Source organism: Corvus hawaiiensis, chromosome 2 (assembly GCF_020740725.1).
Source record: "Corvus hawaiiensis isolate bCorHaw1 chromosome 2, bCorHaw1.pri.cur, whole genome shotgun sequence".
Taxonomy (NCBI): domain Eukaryota; kingdom Metazoa; phylum Chordata; class Aves; order Passeriformes; family Corvidae; genus Corvus; species Corvus hawaiiensis.
In genome coordinates, this window is record NC_063214.1 from 58,415,626 (window position 1) to 58,437,119 (window position 21,494).

Here is a 21,494-nt window from a genome sequence, read left to right on the forward strand (position 1 = left end):
AAAGGCAATGGGCAGAAACAAGTGCAGGAGGCTCCCTCTGAACGTCAGGAAACATTTTTCACTCTCAGGATGACTGAGCACTGGCACAGCTTGGCCAGGCTGGTTGTGGAGTCATTGCCCATGGAGATACTCAAAAGCCAGCTGCATATGGTTCTGGGTAACTGGGTCTAGGTGGCCCTGTGTGAGCAGGAGGGTTGGACCAGATGACATTTGGAGGTCCCTTCCCAGCTCGTCCATTCTGTGTTCATTCAAGTGCTTCATGTGGAATTATATTTCTCATGTTCATAGGTAAAGGAGGAAGTATTTAAAGAAATCCTAATCACTATATCTAACTGCATCCAGCAAACAACTCTCTTTGAAGACTGCTGTGGTTAAGAATATTTAACAGTAGAAGCTGCTGCTTTGAGCTTAATGTAGACTTGCTTTAAAACAGAGAGGAGGCTGTCTTCATCAAAGCTGGTGTTTGAAATGGAAAACATTTTGGTAAATATAAAATAGTGAAAATAGCTGCTACATTCACCAAAAATATGGAAAGAGCCTGCTTTTGTAGCTTAAATTTGCTCATTTCTCATCTTAAGCAGAGTAAGATGCATTTGTAATACTGCACAATGTAACTGCATCTCTCCTGTAAAAGTCAGAAAACTTCTTGATTTATAATTGGTGACACAGGAAAACGACAAAAAAAAACCCCAGAGGTGAATAAAAGCTTATTATAATCTATTCATCAAAATGGAAAGAAGGCCTAATTTTCACCTGAAAATAAGTTTTGTGGAGAGAGTTCTTAAAAGAAGCAAGGCTAGATTTAACTCTATTGGCCACAAAAATAGAATGTGACTTAACCTGTGTCTCAGCCTGTCATTTCAGCACCTGACAATGAGTCCAGATGTTTTCCAGATGTGTTCCCAGTCCCAACTTTGCCCAAAGAAATGAGATGGAATACCCACTTCTAAAAGTTGCATTAGAAGGTAAATTTCAGTTAAGATTTAGCAATATATTTACTAGTAGCAAATTTATTTTAATATGAATGAATCATATTTCCCAGTGAAATGGTTGAGGTATTTCCACTAATTGTTTATACCCAAAATGTTTTCTTAGTCTTTGAATGTTACAATTTTGACACCCTGTCTCTTTGAGTACAAAACTTTGTATTGACTAATGTTTCCTGAGTCCTTTTGACATCATACTGTGGCAGCAAGATACAAAGTCTGAAATAGACTTTATTTTTGCATCTACAATTCGATAGAAGGGACAGGACACATAATGCAGGTTACATATAGATCAGAGGAGTTGTTATTTTTATAATGCTGGAACTCTTTATGGTGCTTTGGGGGTAGATGAAATCAGGTAGTACTATTCCAACAAGATTGAAATCCTAATTAGATACTAGAAGGCTAGAAACACCTGTCAAGGATTGCCTGAAAAGGTGCTCTTACACAAAAAATCAGGATGCAGTACCATGATTCCCTGCAAAGAGAAACTTCATGCTGTGCACTGGGTCCCTTAAATGCCATTCAGCACAGTTCTAATCCCATGCTTGCAAAGAGCATTCAGAGATGGCAGGACATGGCATTCAGGTGCAAATGTTCATGAGAATACAGACTTCCATGAATATTCAGGCTGTTTTCCTCTGCGAAGGCTTTCTTGGGAGTGCACTGCCATTTGTTCGTTCGTACAGCTGTGTGCAAAAACAACAGAAGGAACCAAGGTCTGTAGTGGGAATTTCTTTACTCCGTCTGAGTTCTTAGATTATTTTTGTATACTTACTCATCTTTCTTACCAGTTTGTGCTGATGTTGCTTTGCATACTGACAAACAGTCAAGCTCATGACTGAGATGAGGTTCCACAAAGGTCCACAAATAAATCAGTAAAACATTGTTTCTTACCTTCCTCTCTGAATCCAGGTTTTAAGCCCAAGGATCCAGCCCCCCAAGTTACCCAAGGTGTTCAAAACCACCGTTGCTTCTGGAATTGGGGTAAACTATTACCTCTTGCTTTAGTGAAGAACTGCTTACATAAATGTGTCCAAAACTAAGCCACTAAGGTATTTACAGGAAGCCTGTGACAGAAGATTTGGAACAAATTTAAGTGCCTCTTCACTCCTCTTCACTGTTCCTTCCCTTGCCCAGTTCTGCAATAAAGTACTTTTCAGTGTAGATACCTTGGACTTCATAGACTTACAGAATCACTTAGGTTGGAAAAGACCTCTAAGATCATCAAGCCCAACCATTAACCCAGCACTACCAAGTCCACCACTGAACCTTGTCCCCATGTGCCACATCTACATGTCCTACCTGCAGGAATGGGGACTCCACCATGTCCCTAGGCAGTCTGTTCCAAAGGTTGACAACCTTTTCAGGGAAGAAATTTTTCCTAGTATCCAATCTAAACCTCCCCTGGTACAACTGGAGGTCATTTCCTCTTGTTCTGTCAGTTGTTACTTGGGAGAAAAGGCCGACCCCCACCTGGCTGCACCCTCCTTTCAGGCACTTGTAGAGAATGATAAGGTCCCCCCTGAGCCTCCTCCTCTCCAGGCTAAACACCCCCAGCTCCCTCAGACACTGCTCAAAAAACTTGTTCTCCAGACCCTTCACCAGCTTTGTTGCCCTTCTTTGGATATGCTCCAGCACCTCAATGATACAGATTTCTAGACAAAAGTGCAAAGAATTAGGGAGAGCTCTCAGATGTACAGTGCTTTGTACCTTTGCTTTTCTTGAGTGCTTCATGTAAGCTCTCTGTTGAGGCAAATCATGGTGGCTTGAATGTTGAATTTTTGTTTGGAATATTTGTAAGAACAAAGAGTTGGAAGTACTAATTCCCACCTCACCTGGCTTGTGCAAGAGCCCTTTATTATTTTCTTTCTTTTTAGTTTCCCCATCCAGACATTGTAGCTTTTCCTAGCTCTGTGTTGGAGCTGAGAAGGCTGACCTGATCTGGCTGCCAAGTTGAGTCAGCAGAAGAGCTCTTTGTCCCTCCACATAGTCCTAACATCTGACACTTCCTGCAAAGAGGAATAATTTCTTAGACACTGGAATTTCCTTTGCTGCAGTCAAGAGAGGTGGGCTGGGGATTAAATGAGATTGAAAGAGCATTCTCGTGGGGAGTCAGTTGCTGAAATGCCAGAAATTCAGTGTGAAGTGCGTAAATAAAACTAAGGTCACTATTCCTTAATTCCAGAGCATGCCAAGAAAAGAGTTTATATCTTTGTGTATATGTATTTAGGTTGCATTGTGCCTGCAATTTAATTCAAGATAATACAGGGAGAGCAAAAATTGAACCAAGTCACATCCATGGAAAACTCTGTTTAGCATGTTTAGTAGACAAGACACTTCCTAGCTTCGGGAAACATGAAAACTTGAGTCATTTTTCTTGGATGTGCTCATTATATTGGCAAGCAGTACATGTTAAAATCCCCATTGTTGAGAAATCTAAATTCCCTTTTGCCTTAAAATATCTGTACTCAGTATAGGAGGGCTTATGACCTTTTCATAAGTGAGCAAGTAGGATACTGAATAATGGCTGCAGTAGTTTGATGAGGATTTTGTGTGGAAAAAGTCCTGCTCTTGGCCAAAGTAAATGCTGGCAAAGTTGAGATAAGCTGGTGGAAGAGGCATTTTTCATGCAAGTTGGTAGCTTGCTCCAGACAAAGTCATCTTTTCCTGTGTGTAGGATGGAAATAGCGCTTCCCACTTCGGAGGGATGTCAGGAGAACCCAGTGAAGGAAGGTGAGGCAGCCAAGGCCATCTTCAGACTGCTTGTACCCTAATGCCTGTTACAACTCCATCCCTCCATTGTCTGAGGAATCAAGTCTGAGCAGTCTGAGTCACTCATGACTAATTTGAACATAGTAGTTATAACTCTTAAATTAAGCTCCCTGAGTAGGGAGTGTGAACACACCTTCAGATGTTACAGTAAAGGGAGGACCATCTAATTATCTTAAGAGTCTGTATTTTCCCAGAGATTTCTTTAGGAGAAGATTGGGTTGCTTATAGCCCATTTCTTCAGTTCTTTCTCAGTTCATAATCTTTTTTTCATTTGCTCTAAAAGCCCATTTCCTCACTAGTGTTAAAATAAGTGATAGACCAGCCATTTATTTGTTGCAGGCTGACAATTCTCAAATTCTGGGAAAATTTGTCTGTATTCAAAAAGCGATGGTTAACATAATCCTGTCAGCTAAAGTCCCTGTAGGAGATGCATGTCACGCAGCAAAAGATCTCTGCTGATGCTGCTTGAATTATTTCCTCAGACAGAGCAGTAGTGACAGATGGCCTTTTTTCCTTTTCTCCACGTATTGCTGGAGGTTTTCCTTGCAGAGCCATGCTGGTTGGGATAAGGAAGCAAATAGAGCTGCCTCGAGGCTTCTCAACAGCATCAGCGCATTGAAAGTGGGGCTCTGGGGAGTGGAGCCAGAGCTGGACCAAATGGTGAGGACAAAACCAAAATCCTCTGCATTTCCTGCTTTTTCTGTCACAGTGGGGTGGGAAAGAAGGAGTTGGTGACTGTAGCTGGTGGGAAAGCCCACACCAGCAAGACTCTGGTAAAACTCCTCCCTAAGTATTTTGTCCCAGGTCACATAGAAAGTCTCAATCAGGTGAAGCAGGCCAGCTCTGTCGGTGAGGAGAGGGAAGGGCTGATATCCCCAGCTAAAACAGCTGTGCAAGTGGGAAGGAGCTTCTGAGCTAGTGAGTGTTTAACTGTCAGAAACATTGCTTGTAGCTGCATCACTGCTCACTGCATTCAGGAGGGTGTTACACTGCTAAAAAAAAAGATAAAATTCCAGTTTTACTGAAATAGCTCTGTCCTTGCTAGACATGCTTTTCAGGATAGCACACTATTCTGGAGCTGATAAAGCCGCCCTGTCATGCAGATAGCCTTGACGATGCTGCTGTTCGTTCTCCTCTGTGGAACGGCAATCATAATATTTCTGTTCCCTCACCCTTTGTCTCCATCCTAAGAGCCAGGGATGTCAGATCCATCCTGGAGAAACAGCCAGATCCCCCAGGTTTGGCTGTCAATTCAGCTCTGCATCCGTCGCTCCACAATGAGCCTCCCACTGCGGGCGGTTGTGGGGGAAGGTAAACTGTGACCTTGTGTAGCAATGAACTGCAGACCTGTGCCTTATTGTCAGCGCCTGATTGTTGCTTTCAGGATTGGTCTATAAGAAAGTTGCCTTTTAGAGCCATTTCTGTTTCTGCCCTTTGTTTCTCTTCCTTCCTTATTTCCCTGTGTCTGAATCTAGCGACGCACATGATTTATACCAGTGCAAACCCTGTTGCATTGATGTGGAAGGATCTGCAGCTGCTGGTGTTAGCTTGACTGGTGAATTGCTCAGTGGCTTGGACTCCTCCTACAGCCTGGAGTCATTCTGCAACTTGACTAAGCTTCAGCACTAGCTGCCCAGTTCCTCTCTTGGGCTGCATGATCTTGTCCTCGTATGGCGTTGTGCTGGCCTGCAGCCAGACTACACTTCTTTGTGTCCGTGTGCTCCAGAAAACATATTTAACACATTCCCCTAGTTAGCTTGATGCCCTACCAAGGCCCAGTACTTGCTTTCACCCGGCTCTGTTTTCTTTATCCTCTGAGGAGAGGAATAAGCACAAATCCTGATCTCTCACCAAGTTGCTTTGGCCATCTACAAAGATGTTACCATTGCAGTGGTTGAGCAGAGCTGTACCTAGATGGCACCTAGAGGACAGCATGCAGGACGAGTCAAAGCTGGCCTGCAAGAAGCCTGAAAACAAACCCCTGATCCAGGCACAGCTGGACTCCCAGCTGTCTTCTTGTGCCCAGTGTGGGCTTCCTTTCCCTTCTTTTCCCATGTACATGTTCCCAGTCACACCAGGTTAAATTGAGGACGACTTGCTCCAGAAATGTGGTTACACAAATCCAGGCATGCCATGACTGTGTCACGAAGCCCATGATGTAGTCTGATCCCATGAAGAGTGCATTTACACAGCAGCATAAGCCAGTAATCAATAAAACGCTAGGCAGAGTTACTGCTCAGTATGTCTCATCAAAGCCTTTCCTTGTTTTAATCAGGAAGACTTTAGCAAGGCTTTTTATTTTCAATCTGTATGAGTTTGAAAAGCTGTCCTTTATCTGTGCTCTCTCCCAATCTTTTACCCAAACCCATATTGCAGCAAGATACCAAATCCTGAAAGCAATGCTTCCACACAGCACGATGTTGAGACACTAAAAATTAAATTGATAATTGCCTAAAACGCATTGCAAACCAGCATTAATTGCATCTCATGGATGGTGCTATGAGACAATGGTTGGTCGATGCCAGCTAGAGTCAGTAGCAAACAACTGGCAGCAAAACTGCCTTTTCCCATTTCCCAAGCTGGAAAACTTGGGAAGACACCTGGGATGTCAGGGGGTGCTTCTCCCCTGAGTAGGGGTAGCATGCATTTGTTGAGTCACTCCTACCCTGCAGTGTAGGAAAGGAAAGGGCCTATAGCACTTGTGCAGTAATTTCAGGGTCTTTGGAAAAACTCAAGAAGCAGTCACATAATTGGCTTAAAAGTCCATGTTGGCACCAACAAAGGTGTCCATGCTCATCTTCTTCCTTGTGCTGGCAACAGACTTCCATAAAATCTTATGAGCTGTCCAGACCAGAGAAAAGATCCAGCTGCAAAACACTGGGGAAAAAGCATGATCAGTGGTTATGTTGGCTCTGAGGGGAATGAGGAAAGAAAAAAAAGTCTTCTTTTTCTAGACAGAAGCTTAAAGTCCAGTCTGTACGTTGTTTTTCTATTGAAGATTCAAGAATTCAAGAAAAAGGCAACAAGGTTTGGGAAGAAGGTGAAGTTTTCCTCTGAAACACAGGGGTGTAATTCAGGATGGCATGTACAGGTACTTTGACATAATAATATATTTCCCCTTTTTCATGGACGTAAGTTACATTACGGAAACTTTTTGGATGGAGTATCTGCTTCCACACTCCACAAGGAAGGAAGAAGGCTTGGGGATTACCCAGTACTGGAAGAATGAAAGCAGTGAGGAAGCAAGGTCCTACAACTGAAGTAATTTTGCTTTTCAATCTATCGAGAAAGCGTAAGTTCTTAATTCCAGTTTCCAGAAGCCACATCTTTCATCTCATACAGGAGCAGGGACAAGCTGCCTGCTTTGCAGACTTGCAGAGCTCCTGTGGTAGGACATGTAATGCATCCATCTGTCTTGTCAGCCACATAAAACCACCTCTTCTTCACTGGTAAGTATCTGTTTTTTCAGTGCATAGGTGGAAACAAACCAAAAACCAAAAAAAGGGAGATTTAAATACAGGTGCAATTGCATCCTTTTGAGGCCTTGCATCCAAGAATCCTCAAAGTGCTGGCTGATGTCATCACAAAGCCTCTCTCAGTGATTTTTGAGCAGTTTTGGGAAGCCAGAGAGGTCCCACAGCTAACTGGAAGCTAGCGAACATTGTCCAGATATTCAAGAAGGGCAAGAAGGAGGACCCCAGGAACTACACGCCTGTCAGTCTCACTCCAGTCCCCGTAAAATCATGGAAAAGATCATTCTGTGAGGTACTGAAAAACACCTGGATGACACAAACATTGGTCACAGCCAGCCCAGCTTCATGAGGGGGAAGTCCTGCTTATCAAACCTGGTGTCTTTCTGCAACAGGGTAACCCACCCAGCTGATCTCGGAAAGCCAATGGATGTAGTCTTCTTGGACTTCAGCAAAGCTTTTGATACTTCACAGTATCCTTCTGGATAAAATGCCTGGCACACAGCTGGATAAATGCACCATGCAATGGGTGAGCAGCTGGCTCATGGGTCAGGTACACAGGGCTATAGTGCATGGGGTGACATCAGAGTGGTGCCCTGTCACTGGTGGGGTTCCATGGGGCTCCATCCTCAGCCCTGTGCTCTTCAACATCTTCATTAATTACTCAGACACAGGACTGGAAGGGATACTAAGTAAGTTTGCTGACAACACTAAATTGGGAGGAGGTGTTGACTCGCTTGAGGATAGACAGGCCCTGCAGAGATACCTTGACAAATTTGAGGGCTGGGCAATCACCAATCGTATCAAGTTCAACAAGGAAAAGTGCTGTATTCTGCACCTGGGGTGGGGCAGCCCTGGATGTATGGACAGACTGGGGAATGAGGGGCTGGAGAGCAGTGCTGTGGAAAGGGACCTGGGGGTCCTGGTCGATGGCAAGTTGAACATGAGTCAGCAGTGCCCTGGCAGCCAGGAGGGCCAACCCTGTCCTGGGGTGCATCAGGCACAGCATCACCAGCCGGGCAAGGGAGGGGATTGTCCAGCTCTGCTCTGCACTGGGACAGCCTCACCTCGAGTCCTGGGGACAGCTTTGGGTGCCACAATATAAACAAGACATTAAACTACTAGTGTTCAAAGGAGGGCCACAAGGATAGTGAAGGGCCTTGAGGGGAAGGTGTAAGAGTAGCAGCTGAGGTCACTTGGTCTGGAGAAGAGGAGGCTGAGGGGAGACCTCATTGCAGTCTGTGACTTCCTCATGAGGGGAAGAGGAGGGGCAGACATGGATCTCTTCACTCTCACAACCAGTGACAGGACCCGAGGGAATGGCCTGAGGTTGTTTCAGGGGAGGTTTAGGTTGGATATCAGGAAAAGGTTCTTTACCCAGAGGGTGGCTGGGCACTGGAAGGGGCTCCCCAGGGAAGTGGTCACAGCTCCAAGCCTGACAGATTTCAAGAAGCATTTGGACAATGCTCTCAGGCACAGGGTGTGACTCTTGGGGTGTCCTGTGCAGGGCTCGATGATCCTTGTGAGTCCCTTCCAACTCCATATTCTGTGATTCTATGATTAGTTGGAGCTAAAAGCTTGTTAAAATTTGGAACCAAAATGGATTAAACATTTTTTCAGTACAGTCTGAACACTGGGGCTGTGCAGGATATGTGATGATCCATCTCTCTGGACTACCTTCAGTCCTGTAGCTGGAAAGGAGCTGATCTTGCTAATGAGTTTCTGGACCCAATCCAGTCACCTGTACAATGACACCAAGCCTTTTTCCTGCAGTGCAGGCAGAGGCTGGCCTGGGAGTTAGCTGGAAGTATGATTCTTCATACCAGCTTCACAAGGGGATGGTGAGTGACAGCAACGAGCAGGGACTTGCTTCTTGTCCAGCACTTTGGTACTACAGGAGGCTGCAGCAGCCAAATAGCATAAGGCCTGAGGCTCATCTGTTCTCCAAGCAGTGCTCCTCCTAGGCACACCTTCCTCTGTGGCATCTCCTTGTGGGCCACAGCAACATGCCCTACCCAGCATAAAGACATTATTCTAAATAATATTTAATAGTCATAAATGTTACAGTCATAAATGTTATTGCATATGGGTACTTTGTGCCATTTGGATATGTCACCATTGAAATAATTTCTACTGTCCTTAATGATGTTAATGAAGGAAAAAACCTCTTTTTTTTTTTAATTGCAGGAAACAAATAGCAATCCTCCTGCTTTCAGGTAGGTTGTAAGACCCGCAAAATTAGCTACTAGCAACACTCTTTGCATCTGCAAAAGGCATTCTGCTTTTTTTCCCAGTATATTCTAGTGAATTTTTCTAATAATCATAACCTCTTCATAAGTATCCCACAGTGTGGTAGTGGCATTTTAGTCAGCAGGCTTTGGTGGGAGGTATGCTGGGGAATAGGCTGTTTTGGAACAGGGTGACCTTCACAACCACATTTTTAGATGACCCCTGTGAAAACCGTTTTTAAAACCTGTGTAAATTAAATGAGCTAATGTAGCAGTCTCCTCATTGCAGGAGACAATGGACTCACAGTCAGATGGAAACAAAGGCCACATGAAAGGAAATTCAACTTAGAGGATGCTAATTCACACCTATAAACTACTGTGCTGCAAAAGCAGCTGGGATTGAATTCCCTGCTCTTCTTTGGATGCTAAAGATATGACAGAAAATTTGTGGCAAAAATGGTTTAATCTCCCTTCAAGAAAGGCTCTTGGGGGGAACTGAATGGGGTCAGGGAGGGAAGAGGAGAGGCAGGGTTTAAGTTCAGTGCAGCACCAAGAAGTCTGGCTATAGATGCCAAGGAAGGTGCTACTGCCTCTGCTTCTGCTCCCACCAGTACTATGGTAGTGCAGCTGCTGGTAGTGGCAGAGTCTGCTTCTGCTCCAGCGATGAAATGGAACATAATCAGTGAGGAATCTTGCTAAAATTCCAGATGACGATGATGATGATGATGATTATTGTGGTTGCTCTCTGATAAACCATAAGCATGTCGGGCTCTCCAGCGAGCATGCCCAGTGAATGCAGTTGATGTTAATCTTAAGTGATACATTCCTGGGTGTGCTTCAGCCTTCATGCCAGCATTTTGCTTGGAAAGGAGCAGGCTGTGTGAGAGAGGGTCAAGCTGCATCCTGTCCCAACACTTCACATGGCTCAGAGGACTTGGGGTGCAGGGGTTCTTACCAATGACCTGTAGGTTGGCTCAACAACTCCTCATCCCTCCTGAAATCTCACTCATCCAATCAGTCCTTTCCATTTTTCCTTGAGAGATTCCCTGTAACCACTTCAGAGCTTCGATGCAAACACCTTTGTTTGAAATGCAAAATGACAGCAGCAGATGCCTTCATAGACAGCAAAAGGCTTGAAGAAGGGCAGAGTAAATAAATAGCAAAAATGAAATATATAATATTGCCACAGAGAGAGGAGCTTTCTCTTCAAAATGAAGCAATTAACATGTACGGACTCATTCTGCTGGGCTGGGAGGAAGCAGGAGGCACGTTATTTAAACAAATTGCTATGTAGCCCGTGATTATCATTAGGATCATTCAAACCCAGGCATTCAGTAAAGCTTCTGCTCTGCGGCTGGCTCTGTGCTGCCTCTCTATCAGTACCTATTGTTTCATAATCTCGCCATACTCGACGCTTTTTTTATCCCAACCAAGTCTGCCTTGTTTATTACCCTCCCCACTGACTAAGCTGGAGCACATTAACAATGCAGGGTTTCATTCGGCTCTTTTTCTCGTGTTAGCTGAAAGAGGGATGTCTTCTCCTCTAATTGCAGAGGATCTCTTCAGCTTTGCAATTTCTGCATTGAAGCTTGTTTCGGGGAGGGCTCGGGGCTATACATAAACGTGAGAACTCACTGCAAGGGCAGATAATTGCTCTTTCCCTCCAAGCATGGCAGAGCCCTCCTAAACAGCACTGCACAGCCAAGCTTCTGCATGGCAGACGGGAGCCTCGCACGTGGCACAGCAGCCACAGGCTCTCTCCCTCCATCCCAGCCATATGGCCTCCCTCTGCTCACAGCAGCGCAGCTCAGGTGGGTTATTCAGAACCAGATCTGACCCTTCCTGGCCAAGCTCTGCCCAGGGGCAGACCCCATGTGGTGTCTGAAGCTGAGCAGGACATGTGCTGCTAAGCGTGTCTCTTGCACAGACACCACCACTGCATGCTTCCCACTGGGAAGGGAATAACTTCCCATGCAAGAACAGGGGGCTTGCCACAAATGTTTCCAGGTTTTAAATTTTTTTCCTCCTTCTGTTCTGATCCAGAACAAAACCAACACCTTTTTGTTGCTTTAGGAGTATTTACCTGACTGAGGAAGAATCTTGCTTCCTAGATGCCAGGGGGAGCAGCCTGGTCATCTCCAAGGAATCCCAAGCTTTGCATGGTCACCTTCCCCTTGGCACATCTGCCAAGTCCCCTGCGCCCACAGTGTCCTGTGGCAGATGAGCTGTAGCACCAGGAATCCATCCCTGCCCAAGCCTCAGCATGCTCAAACCTCCCTTGGCATCTTCCCTCACCCTTTCTCCTCTTCATGAATGCCTGTGCCTCCCAGCATAGGTCGAGCACATCCAGCACCCAGGACCCCACTGCACGGACACGCAGACTCACCATCACTCGCCTCTCTCCTTCTGCCAGGAACACATTGCAAAACCACCCATCCCTTTTGCAGGGAGCTGGCCCCCTTTCCACAAACCTCTGCCTCTCTCCTATCGACCTCAAAGCAACGTTTATGGGAGGAATTTGGAGCATCACTCAGGGTGGATTAATCCAATCGAAGCTGGGCTGTGTTTTCCCTTTCTGCATGCTGTGTTTCAAAGATGCACCCAGCACAGCGTCAAAGCCTCTCCACCCACAACTGAAAGTGCAACACTAGGTACATAAAATGCAAAAGCTACCATAGACAAATACATATTTTGCATATAATGTGTCCATATAAACAAAATTTATAAAGATCACATAAATCTATTTATACACATGTAGAGCATTTATATATGACAGATATTAATACTACATAATAAACACAAATCTATATTTCTATACTACATGCATTTATTTACATTTATAAAGATATATTGTGGCTATACAATGTACTTGAGCAACTGGTTTTAGCTCAAAGAAGACACTTTTCAGACTAACATTTTCACATATGTCCAAGAAGAGAAGCCTGAGTGCAGAGGCAGATGCCTGTGGTTCAGGTACTGCAGATGGGGATGGAGAGGAGGTCTCAGAGAAGCTTCAGTGCCATGAGCCAGGAGACCTTTAGCAAACACAGGCTCAGAACTTTGCTCTAAATTGCACCCCTTATGCGAGGGGAGAAAGTGTTTCCTCAACTCACCCCCCTCGCTGCTGTCTGAAGCTGTTCCTCTGCAGTTTAGAGTAACCTTCTGGTAGCCGAGGCCTGGCCATGACAGGAGGAGGACCACGTTCAGTGGGACAAGAAGCTGTGCTCAGCATGATGAACCATCACCCAGAGCAGGTCTCCAGCAGCACCCCTGCAGGGAGGGCTTGGCTGGGCTGCAGGTCGCTGGCTCCTGATGCCTCTGCTCTCTAGGTGTGACGTGCATTGATGCCATGTCCCCTGGTCTGAGCCCTCTCCAAGCTTCAGCAGCAGCTTGCGCAGGACTTTGAGGTTCACAGCTCTGGATTTAGGCTCAGGAGCTGTGGGCTGAGCTAACCATAGCCATTAAATCCCTTTCTGGATCAGGACCTTGGTGTGGTGCAGCCTAAAAAGTACCTTTCCACTGCAAAACAATGACTGGCTGCTATGGGACCCTGAAGGCACCTGGGACTGTTCATGGCATGGTGGTTGGAGCAAAGGAGGCTGGGCGGGACCTTATCGCTCTCTACAACTGCCTGAAAGGAGGGTGGAGCCAGGTGCGGGTCGGCCTCTTCTCCCAACCATCTAGTGAAGGACAAGAGGAAATGGCCTCGAGTTGCACCAGAAGAGGTTTAGATTGGATATTAGGAAAAATTTCTTACCCAAAGAGGTTGGCATTGGAACAGACTGCCTAGGGAAGTGGTGGAGTCCCCATTCCTGGAGGTATTTAAAAGATGTGCAGATGTGGCAAGTGGGGACATGGTTTAGTGGTGGACTTGGCAGTGCTGGATTAACAGTTGGAGTCAATGATCTTAGAAGCCTTTTCCAAGACAAACAATTCTCTGATTCTATGGGCTCACCTGTGCTAAATCAGCAAAAATGCTGAGCTGTAGGAAGCAAGAATGAATCAAGGTATCTAAGAAGGGTGTTTACCTTCAGTTTGAGCCTTGAGAGGGCAGTGAGTTGTGCCAACCTCACCTTCCTGTCCTAAGAGTGCTCAAGTTAGTACAGGCAGATGAAGCCCTCAAACAGAGTGAGAGAGGAAAATGTAAGAATCAAAACAGAAGTGTTTCACAATTTCTGCTTTCTGAAGCATGCAGACATACTAACAAGGACATCTAAAGTCTGTACTCCATCCAGAACGGAAAGTCACAGTAAAATACTAACAAAAGTTATTTTCTTATCTTTATTCCTTGTGAATTTTGAAGTTAAATACCATATTTTCTGAAATTTCTGTGCATCATCTGTAACTGAATTTCATAGCAATTAACTCCTCAGGACATATCAATTGTGTGAGGGAAGCCTGAGAAATAAGCTCAGGGCATTCCTGAAGATGAACATTGAACAGCTAATGATTAATCATAATATGCATAATAATGAGGATGGTGATGGCCATTTGAAGACTAACATATGGCAAATGATAGTGTAAATATTCTTCACTCAGCCTTTTTGCTTTTTGTCTTGATACTTGTTTTGCTTCTTGGAATGTTAAAATTGAGAAGGAATTAACTGACGGTTTAAATTACAACTCCATCAGTGCAAAAGTATTGTGTTCCGGCAATTTGGATGTGAAAAAGATACAAATAACTTCCTAGACAGTTATTTTTAAATATTTAAAGTAAAATAGTAAACAGGTACTAAATCAAACACTCCAGTACTGATTGATGTTAGGTTGTCCAGGCTCAAAGCGATTTTTCTTCCTTCGATGAAATGAGCACTGCAGTATGGTGTTGATGAAACCAGGGCTGACTACAGTTCCTTTGGCACAACTGATTCCACCTGAGTTCAGCGTACAGCTTCCCAAATAATTTGTGCAATCTCAGCTCCCACAAGGGATTAACCTGCCACTCCGCTGCCCAACATCTTGCTTTGGGCTGGCTCTCGGCATGAAACCCACAGCCCTACATGAGCAGTGATGTTCCTCGTACCTGCACAAACCTGTCAGAGCTCACCCAACCCGATGTCTTGGGACCTGGCATGACCCATCACATCATTTCAGGAATCCATGTTTTCCCACAAGGCTCGAGCTCTGCCCATCATCTCCCTTTGCAGCCGGCCACAGAGCGCCCTTTGAGGGCAGCTGTGTGGCACCTTGCAGCCTACATGACACATCCCAGGCTACCACGTTGGCCCAAAACTGGCTGCTTCCCTGACACACTGGAGAGGACAAGACAGCACTGTAAATCCTTGGGGTGGAGGTTGCCAGCTCTGGGGCAATGCTCTATTGCATCCAAATAACTGTGATTGAGACAGGAGGGGGGGACTGGCCATGGGAACAAGCAAGGCAGTGCAGGGCAGTAGATGCCACCCCAGGAAGTACTGGGTGTCCTCTGTAAGCATCAGCCAGGCAGGAGTTGCTCCAGGCTCCCTGTGATGGCAGAGGCTTTGGAAACCCTCCTCCAGCTTAAACCAGATTCACCTTCTTCAGCACGAGCGTAATGGGATTGTAAGCAATTAAATCCCTGTGACTTTCTCAGACAGTGTAATTTTACACAGCCTTGCCCTCTCCTCCTCCCTTCTACCCCACAGCCTTAAGATCATACAGTTTTCTTTCATTTCAACTTGGGTTTACTCAAAAGAAAAACAATTACTCTCTAGCCAGTTTAAACAATTGTCAAATAACCTGCTGTGATCAGGCAGAGAGAAAAAGTGTCAGGGAAAAATACCCTGCCTTCCCCTGCCAAGTCGCCTTCCAAAGCAATATCTGCTCCTCCAGCCGATTACAGGTGTCAGGCTGCCTCAGGATCTCTTGGTGATTTTATAGAATGATCCATCAAGGAAACACGTTACACAACTCGGCGCTGGTAGGTTTATCCAGGCAGCTGAGAGATACATGCAGGCGGAGATACAGCCCAGGCCATGGCCCCCCTTCTGACAGCAGGGTGACTTTGCTGGAGCCTTGGATGGGCTCCATGGTCCATGTCCTGCTTGGTGATCTGGGCAGTTGAAGCCATTGCCTGGGCAGGGGCAGCAGTGCTCATGGGGAGAAAACTTGAGAGGAGAAGGTAATGCTTTGTAAGGCAGCATCTGAAGAAGGATGTTAATCCATAGCACTGTGGAAACCTTGAGAAATCCTTTTCTTTTGGGTAAACCACAAGTTCTCAGTTTACTGAAGATAAGAGACATCATATAGTTATCAAATTAGGGTAAACCGGTGTGATTTTTGTATAACCTTTTTTTTTGTCACCCGAAGAAAAGGTGCAAACATACAGTAGCTTTTTCCCTGCTTTCTTCTCCAGACACACTGATGTTTGCCATGCACAGAAAAATTCCTGCTTTCCAATTGTCTTCCCTGAGATTAGCTCAGCTAGTTGAAGCATGGCGCTAATAATGCCAAGGTTGTGGGTTTGACCCCCATAGGAGTCACTCTCTTAAGAGCTGAAGTCAATCCTTGCAGGCCCCTTCCAGCTCAGAATATTCTGTGATCCTGTAAAACTGTGGACTCACCTAAAATCCGATGTGGTCAGCAGTTTGCTGTGTCTGTTGATGCCTTAGGTTTTAACTTCCATATTTTTCAAATCCTGTACTGCCTGGTGTGTAGCTCTGAAGTTTCTTGTAGCCTGTTAACTTCTGCTCTCTCATGCTAGGTAGACATAACAAAGCCTCTCCAGGCCTGCTCTCCAAGGACACCCAGAGCATCCAAAATGTGTAAACCAAAGCCTCTAAAGGGAGGAGGAGAGCAAGCTTGGGGAAACTATATCATTAACTGAAGCGAGAGCAAGCTTGGGGAAACTATATCATTAACTGAAGCTTTAATTGGAGAATTAACCCTGCAATGCAAATGAACCAAACTTATAAAAGTGTGAAGAACTCGTGACCTGTTGTCCATCTTGGGGTCCATTTTGAGAGCAGCTTCTGGATCCCCAGGGTGTACCTTTGAAGGCCTTTCAAATAAATTCCTACCTTTATTCCCTTATTCTTGTCTAGTCTCTGTTTTTAGGTGGCCACTCAAGGCATCACTGTCAGCAGGAGACACTCGGGCACTGAGGCAGCCGCGCTGTTGGGAAGCCGCTTTGGTGTATAATTCAGGGAGCATCGCCGCTCGTTTCACCTTTTCATTCTGTGTTGCACAAGAGCCACAGAGGATTTTAAGAGGATGACCCACGTCCCTCAGCAATTTCCAAGGACACTTGTCTTGTCTTTAAAATAATGCATTTGTGATTCATGGCCAATAATTTCATGGTTTATGTGTGCTTTTCTGCTGTGTCAAGGATATTTAAGAAGTCTTTGACCCCAGAGTGTGTGTGTCTGTTAAGAGGTGATGGGTGCAGCCCATACCACCCACACTTCTTGCTCAGGCAGGCTGGCAGTGGCGAAAAGAGACGATTCAATCTTTAATCTTCCTACTTTCTCCCCAGTTTAAATCAATACCAAAAGCAGAAGGGATACTCTTGTGATTTGGCTTAAATTTCCTTCTGATCTGGGTAAGCTGAGTTGAGATCAGGCGCTTTTATGCTAGAGAATGTGATTTCTTGCATATAGCCCCCATCATTTCAAGGAGAAGTTGGAGAAAGGAAAGGTAGGCAAGGAAAAAGCAACAGTCCAGTAGTGACAAAGCCATTCCTGTATTTCCTGGGGAATATTGCTATGGGGACCCATCAGAGTGGTCCATAAAAAACCCCATGCCAGCTAAACTCACCATGAAGAGGCCTAAGTGCAGCTAAACCGGTCGCCCATGCCCTTTACAAGGCCTGCTAAATCTAAAGACAAAAGAAGATGTTTGGAAAATTAATTACTTGCTCCCCAAGTGGGTTCTTTGTACTTCCCTGTGTTGGCTCCCTGCTCCTTGAGAAGCAATTTGTAGGATCGGGGCATGAGTTTGCTGAATCCTGCAAAAAAACCACTGTAGATGAGAGGGGGGGGGGGGGGGGGGGGGGTGGTCTGCCAAGGTGACAAAAAAGGGTCCCTTGTGTCACCAAGCAGATCAAGGAGCAGAGCAGACACTGTCCCTTCAGAGACAAACTGTAATTAAAACCCATGGGTCAGCATTCAGAAAGGGACTGACATGGCATTACCCATTATTTTGAAGAGTGTATCAGAAAGGAAAGGCGGTGGCCAATTTTTAGGTCTGAAGCAGTCCAACTTGTGGCCCTTGCTTCATTAGCAGCAGGCTAATGCTGTGGTTCTCCTCCCCATTTTTTTAGCTTTTCACAGCTGAGTTAAAAAGCTGTTCCTTGAACCATGGGCAGGGCTGGCACTTTGAAAAATCACTGCTGCAATAGACTGGTTTGGACCTGTGCTTGTCACAGTTTTCCAGGTTGCTGCTGGTGTTTCACACACCCATCCACTGTGGCATTTTTCATCACCGTGACTGCCCTTTGCAGAGGTCTCCTGCCAGAAATGCAACCTGGGTAGCAATTAAGGACACTTGATGAAAGGCATCTGCCCTCTAATTCATTGTTTCACTTCTTGGCATCCTTTTGTGAGTGAAGTGAAATGTACATGCTAAATAATACTCACTATGAGGGATTTATTACTTTTTTAATGCTATAAGTAACATCCAAAAACTATAGCTCCAAATAACATGTGTATCAGTCAAATATGTCTAAGAGGTGAAGTTTTAATAGCTGCATTTGTTGTCCTGCATTGCACTTCTACTAGATTTAAAAAATGTAATAATATTTTACTCTGATCCCTACCAATACAGGTTTCTAATGATCTGCACAGAAATCTTATAATTTCTGCCTTAACTGTTAATTGTAAAAGGAAGGTGAAGAGTGAATGGTCTTCTTTTCTCCTCATAATCTGCAAGGATTTCCCCTCTAGCTTTAGGACCCAAGTGTATCTCCCACTGTTTGATACCACTCAAAAATGTAACTGTAATTATTAGCAAACCACCACCAGCACCCAGTGAGAGTCTGAACAGAACCCCAAATGTATTATCTACCAAACCAGGTATTTACATCTGACTGCATCTCAGTCTTCTGAGATTCTGTAGTAAGCAAAAGATGCTTATTCTGGCACTTTCCCCAAAGCAACCTACCAGGTTTCAGATATTACAGACATCAGTCAATGCAGGTTGAGCACATTTGCAGCAGAGACCCCCTGCACTGCTGTCATGGCTGTAAGATTAAATTAAAAAGCACAGTTATCTTTTGTAGCCTGCAGCACCGTTATCTCTTCAAACACAAGGAAGCCCTATGCCTTTTACACTGACAGAGCAATGCCAGGGACTCACCAAGAATGCTCTATGCAATGCTGTTTAAAACAATTAAAATCTGTGGCACTGGGATAATTATCTGAACTCTCATTTATTATATGGAAGAAGAGAAACCTGGCTGGAATTTTGGTAGATCTGGTGCCGACTTTCTGCCAGGAAAGGAATTCACTGTAGCCAGCAGGAAGGCTTTCAGTTTCTCATCCACTTGGCCCCCCTCTTGTTTTAATATGAGCTTGCTGAGTGCTGACAAGGGACATCGTGATGTACAACTCAGCATTTCATAAAGTGAGCAGCGCTCCTGCCGAGGGCCAGGAGGGAGCACGTGGGTCTGCCGAGGGGGGGGGGGGGTCCCTGTGGGGACCCACGCAGAATTCCCCCCAAACAGAGGCCCCTGTCACTACCATTTTTCAAAGTGCATGAAGAAGGCTTGCAGGGTTTTGGGGTTTACCGCTGTTGTTTTCCCTCACTGCTTGTATTTGCCTTGGCAGCTGGGGAAATACTGAACCACATTGCTGCAGGTTTGCTGGAGGGTTTCTGGGAGGCCCTGGTGGTTTCTCACTTAGTAGCTAGCTGAGGGCAGGGAAAACAGCCTGGGAAAAGAAAAAAGACTACCACAAACACCTCTGTCCCTCTTTTTCCCATGGATCAGTTCTCTGACCTTGTTCATGACAAGCCTGCCAACCACCCATACTGGCCCATGGCAGGGGCCTCAGGGAGCAGAACCAGCCCTTGTGTGTGGGGCTAGCAGGAGGGATGACAGCCCAAAAGGCAGCAGCCCTCTCTTCACCTAAAATAATTGGTGTAAAATACCAATTTCAGCTAAATTTTAGTAGCCACACCAGGCTGGCTGACACCCAGTTCAACTGAGCCAGATTTTACATCAACTGCGTTGAATCATCATCAAACTATCTGCAAACAATTGCTTACAAAAGGCTCCCTCCCCTCTCAGTTACTCCACACTCACATTTTTTGTTCCTGCTATGTTGTCATCGTCATGCTTTAGCTTAAATAGAGCATTGCCAACACTCATACTGCTTGAGGTTGCACTTTAAATCCACTGTTTGAGACAAGCAGTGAAGCAGGAACTACAGCACTTAGTTTTCTTTTGCCCTTTTCTCCTCTCCTCTCCTCTCCTCTCCTCTCCTCTCCTCTCCTCTCCTCTCCTCTCCTCTCCTCTCCTCTCCTCTCCTCTCCTCTCCTCTCCTCTCCTCTCCTCTCCTCTCCTCTCCTCTCCTCTCCTCTCCTCTCCTCTCCTCTCCTCTCCTTACCTATTACTTTCCTGCCTTTTCTTGCCTCTGCCTGCTTTTTCTTTTGCCTTGACTTTCTTTCCTTGCTTGCTCCTTACTTCTCCCTTTTCCTTGCACTGCTGAAGAAAGCTGAAAAATCCCTCCTGGGCTCACCCTGAAGACAAAGCCAAACTCAGGACTGGCTTAGCTCAATTCCTGCTTCTGGAAAACAGCAGCTGGTGAACCTGTTTTACCAGTGGGTTGGATGTCCCTGCCTAGGATGACAGCATCCACTGGTGGATGCTGGAGACAGGAATGGCAGTCATCTGCAGTGATGTGTCCCAGCTGCAGCCAGATGCCCCATGCCGAGCCTGGAGTTAATGGACCCCAATCTCCTCCAGCAGGGTCCTGGCAAGTCCAGTGCAGCACCTGGCATTGCCCCATCCTGGCCAGTGAGCCATGAGGCCTCAGTCACCTCATCCAAGTCCCATGGAATGCTTGGGATGCCCTTGTTCCAGCTGGCCCGTGAGAGTCAAGCAAGGGGCTGAGGACACTTGCCTTTAAGCGAGCTCACTCGCAGCTGGCGAGATGTCATCGTAGCAAGTTGTTGTCATCACCCAATCTGCTGGTTGTGATAATAAAAAGAGACATTTTAGAGTTGTACAGCTCCAACTGGGAGTGTTTCCCAGCTGTGTGTGCTTCTCAGCCATGCCACAGCTTTGCTCTGTGTTAAGCAGAGCTTGAAGTGCCTCAGCCTGTGCGACATGAAAAGCTCCTGTCTGGAGCTCTGCAGGTTCCTCACTGCGCCCTGCCGTGCTGCTGGGATCCCTTGAACACCCATGCAACTCATGTTGGTGTTGTCTTATTGCCACAGCCCTGCACCTGCAAGACCGGTTATGACAGTTTGTCATGAAAAGTAATGGCCACCAGCATGAGAACCACCTTCCTTTTCCATCTCTCTTCCTATTCCTGAGCTGCTGCTCTCAGCTTACGTTAGAGAACCCCACAAAATCATTGAATCATATAACCATTTATAGAATCATATAATCATTTAGATTGGAAAAGACCTCTAAGATCATTGAGTCTAACCAGCAGTAAGTTTGAGCGGGTCAAAAAAACCTCCCGAAACCCCTATATACTTACCATGGGAAATTTGTCGGCAGAGAGGTGACAGATGTCACCAGAGAGGATGCTTAGGGGAGGCCTCTCCTCCGAAGATCTCCTGTACCTTCTCTTCCCAGCTGGTCATGGGGGTGAGCTTTCCTGTCCCTTCTGTTTCTCCCCTTCCATTTTTTTACCTTTCCCAAAAAGTAGCTATTACCTCTGAAGTCAATGCACGTCACCAGCTACAGACCCTGTGAATAAAGCTTTGTGCGGGTCCAGCTCAAGTCTCAACATCCTCCACACAACAACCTGGGTGAGGCTGTGAGCAGCTGAATACCAGCCAGCAGGTGAGCACCAATGGCAAATGGTGCCCAGCTTCCTGAGGGACTCTGCCTGCCAGCTCCTGACATTCCTGCATAGGGGTCACACAAGAGGCAGGCTGCAGGAGTG